The 4,535-nt window shown below is 38.1% G+C and overlaps 1 protein-coding gene across 1 annotated transcript in view; it reads left to right on the forward strand.

The window, feature by feature from the left end:
• Nucleotides 1-4,535, forward strand: part of RNF180 (ring finger protein 180) — a 245,803-nt gene that overhangs the window by 46,307 nt on the left and 194,961 nt on the right. The window lies entirely within an intron of this gene.

A 4,535-nucleotide genomic window follows, 5' to 3' on the forward strand; every position in this document is an offset into this window, starting at 1 on the left:
TTTCCTTTGAGATTCCATTGGGCAACCTAGTTTAAGTGGCTAGTATAATCACGAAGAGACTGAAATATTAGCATTTTGAGGAAATTTAAAAACTTCATCATGTGGAAAAGTTATTTCTTCCTCTGGATTGAAAAATGTAAAACTGTCACTAGTATAGCTGTGTAATATTTTTAAATAATTCTATTTAAACATTTTGTTCTACTGTGTTAACATCTTAACTTTGGGTTTATTTAATATAAATAAAAGAAAGCTATTGTGAATGAGTTTACTTTACATTTATATGGAATGTTGTGTATGAGAATATAAAATATTTGACCAGTATTATGCTTTTTAATAAATCACTGAATGATTATATTACATTGTTCTGAGTGAGCTAAGAGAGTTAAGACTACTTATATTATTACAAAAGTGTCATTTAGGCACTGGAGTGAACAAGGGCTAATAAATTATATTAAGACCTACTTATTTAGATTTGCATAAAGAAGATATTATTTTTCTACAAAGGCATTAAGTTTCATTTTCTTGAATTTGCACATAGGGATATTTTTACACAGATTTTGAAGGAGTCCACTTAATGTTTTATAACTTGATTCGTGTTCAAATCACACACGTATCATATTATAACTATATTTTTGGTTATCTTTTTAAAAGAAAAAATTCTGTGCTTCTGAGTTATAATAACAATTTACATATTGAACAGTTATTTATTAATTTTCAAAAAGAAAATTAATGGTTTATTGAAATAAAAATCTTCAGTTGTGAAACTTCAGAAATGAAAATACTACAATTTAATTAGATGACACAGATTTTACTGTAATATCCCATTTTGTGTTTGTGTATAGACACACACGTACCACAACTCTTTATCTGTTCACTTCTTGATGGACACTTGATAGTCAAGATACGGAAGTAAGCTGATGAACACTTAGGTTACTTCCATATCGTGGCTATAGTAAATATGCTGCTGTGAAGTTGGGGTGCATGTATCTTTTTGAATTAGTGTTCTTGCATCCAGGACTGGAATTGCTGGATCGTATAGTAGTTTTATTTTCAGGTTTTTGAGAAACCTCCACACTTTTTTCTGTGGTAACTGCATTAGTATACATGTTTAGCAGCTTTGCTCTGAGGGGTCCCTTCAATCTACATCTTTGCTAACTTGTATTATTTATGAACTTTTTGATGATAGCCATTCTGACAGCTGAGAACTAGAACTTTATTGTGGTTTTGATTTGCATTTGTCTGATGATTAGCAACATTGAGCATCTTTTCATGTGTCTGTTGGCCATCTGTGTATCTTCTCTGGAAAAACATCTATTGAGGTCTGTGAGAGTTGGACCATAAAGAAGGCTGCGTGCTGAAGAACTGCTGCTCTCAAATTGTGGTGATGGAGAAGATCTTGAGAGTCCCTTGTACTGCAAGGAGATTAAAGCAGTCAATCCTAAAGGAAACCGACCCTGAATATTCATTGGAAGGACTGATGCTAAAGCTGAAGCTCCAATACTTTGGCCACCTGATGCAAAGAACTGACTCACTGGAAAAGACCCTGATGCTGGGAAAGATCGAAGGCAGGAGGAGAAGGGAACAAGAGAGGATGAGATGGTTGAATGGCATCACTGATGCAATCGACATGAACTTGGGCAGACTCAAGGATATAGTGAAGGACAGAGTAGTCTGGTGTGCTGTAGTCCATGCGATTGCAGAGTCAGACATGACCTAGTGACTGATCAGCAACAGTGTTGTGTAAGGAAGGGAGAAAGTATTATCATCAGTAAACTAGTCCCAAAGTGACATAGAAAACTGTAGTGCATCACATATGACTGAGCTTCCTCTAGCTGTATTTGTTGAGTAGCACCAGTCCCTGCAATTCAGCCCTTTGGGCCTAGTGTGCACTGGGATGACTGCATGGTTGATATTCTAAACCTTCACATTTCATTTATTACGTCAACCAAGATTTTCACTGCCCACCTGTTGTTCCCCCTCATTGCTCCATTTCTGCCCTCACATATTATAAAAATCATAGTCATTTGCTGGCAATGAATGCTTCCTTGTCTTGTTCAAACTTCCTTAAAACAGATGCTGAGATGTCTCACCTATTCTTCTAAGAGACGGGAACCTCACAATATCAACTTCCATGTGCCCAGAAATGGGGCAATAGCTGGAATACTCTTTCTGGCTCTGCACAACTAATTGTGATTGCCGTCACTTGAACTTTCTTTTACAAAGTAATATTTTGGAGTTAATTTTGAAGTTAAGTCTTTGAATGTGATCAAGGACTATGAGGGAACTCCAGCTCTGTTTTTCTTCTTAAGCTGGGTGGTATTATCACAGATGTTTTATTCTATTTTATATGCTTTAATATTTTATAATACATTGAAAAATCAATTATAAATTATACTTCCTTAATAATGCCATACCCTTTTTTTATACCCTTTTAATTCACTATTTCTGTTGCAAAATCTTAGCTTATTTACCTTTGTTCTCCTTGTAAAGCTAGAGACTTCAGCACATAACATAGGAAAGTATATTTTTACCTAAGAAGTTCATTTGTTGATAATGCTTTTATAATTTATAATGCTCCATTAGAATAAAGTTGAATATTTAATAATCCATGAGAAAAATTTTCCACTAAAAAATAATTATATATCTGTGCTGCACTAGGGTATGCTGTTCAGCTTTAAAATTCTGTGCTTTTAAAATGACCCTCACTAGAGTTTGTAGCACTGTGACACCCCACTCCAGTACTCTTGCCTGGAAAATCCCATGGACGGAGGAGTCTGGTAGGCTGCAGTTCTTGGTGTCGCTAAGAGGCGGGGATGACTGAGAGACTTCATTTTCACTTTTCACTTTCATGCATTGGAGAAGGAAATGGTAACCCACTCCAGTATTCTTGCCTGGAGAATCCCAGGGACAGAGGAGCCTAGTGGGCTGCCGTCTGTGGGGTCGCACAGAATCGGACATGACTGAAGTGACTTAGCAGCAGCAGCAGAGTTTGTAAAGGTGACTTTGGTCATATTTTTCAACACAAGAGGGCGCCAAATTTCCTCTTGCAACAAACTGTCAAAATTATCTTTCCATCAAAGAATTTCATATACTGGTGGAATGGTAAATCTTTAATTTTTTGACATATTAAAATTAAGAGAATGTGTGCTTTGTGAGAAAGAGTTTATAGATCATGGTAAGGCTTTCTCTTGTCATCAGGCAGGAATCTGTTAGTGCTTTAACACAGCTGCTTTTCAGAAGTATTGTATATTTGTTAGAGGAAATAAAGCAGCTACTCTGGGGTAATGCTTGGGATAAATTATTTTGAAGGAGCTATAGATAATCCACCTGTTCTGTCTGTGAGTTTCAGGTGGCATGTGCAGTTTTCTGGAAATGGGTATGACCCCTTAAATCAGGATAAAATCAATGGCAAATGTTGTGCTTCCCTGGTTGCTCAGATGGTAAAGAGTCTGTCTGCAATGCCGAAGACCCAGATTCGATCCCTGGGTCAGGAAGATCCCCTGGAGAAGAAAATGGCAACCCACTCCAGTATTCTTGCCTGGAAAATCTCATGGACAGAGGAGCCTGGTGGGCTATAGTCCAGGGGTCACAGAGTCGTACACGACTGAAGTGACTTAGCACGTATGGAGTAGGGTACTGGCAGAAGGGCGTTATATGATGCAAGCCAGTAAATCACAGTGAACGAATCACACTTCGATGTTTAATAGTTTTGTTACCTTGGTTCGGTAAGCCATCTGCTCCCGTGCTTGAATAAGAGAGTACTGGGAACAAAGCCACACAAGTCAGTGCTCCTTTTTACTAATTGTACTCTTTTTGTCCAGTTTAACTTATAAAGATATTTTTACAGTGTGTGTGTATGTTAAATTATTTCTAGTCATTAGACCTCCCCGCCTTTTTTTCTCCAGTCATAAGAATTGATTATCTATTTTGATTTTCTGCTGCTGGTAAGTCGCTTCAGTCGTGTCCAACTCTGTGTGACCCCATAGACGGCAGCCCACCAGGCTCCCCCGTCCCTGGGATTCTCCAGGCAAGAACACTGGAGTGGGTTGCCATTTCCTTCTCCAATGCATGAAAGAGAAAAGTGAAAGTGAAGTCACTCAGTCGTGTCTCTTAGCGACCCCATGGATTGCAGTCCACCAGGCTCCTCCGTCCATGGGATTTTCCAGGCAAGAGTACTGGAGTGGGGTGCCATTGCCTGCTCTGATTTTGATTTTCTAATCAGAAACAAATACAAATGAACAACTTTTATAAAGCAGCAACATAATCCTGTACGGAAAATACCAAGCAGGTATTTTAAGGAAATTAAGATGCTAGCTCGCTCTGTGTACTTTGCTGAAATTACCATATATTTAGTTGCTTACTACAATGCAAATATATTATAGTTCTGGAGATCAGAAATTTGAAATGGGTCTCCTGGGCTAAAATCAAGGTTTGTCAGGGATGTATTCCATTCCAGAGGTCTTGGGGACAGTTCACATTCTTGCCTTTTATACCTTCTAGACTGGCAGCCCACTCCAGTACTCTTGCCTGGGCAA

The sequence above is a fragment of the Bison bison genome, unplaced genomic scaffold (assembly GCF_000754665.1).
Source record: "Bison bison bison isolate TAMUID 2011002044 unplaced genomic scaffold, Bison_UMD1.0 scf7180017864218, whole genome shotgun sequence".
Taxonomy (NCBI): domain Eukaryota; kingdom Metazoa; phylum Chordata; class Mammalia; order Artiodactyla; family Bovidae; genus Bison; species Bison bison.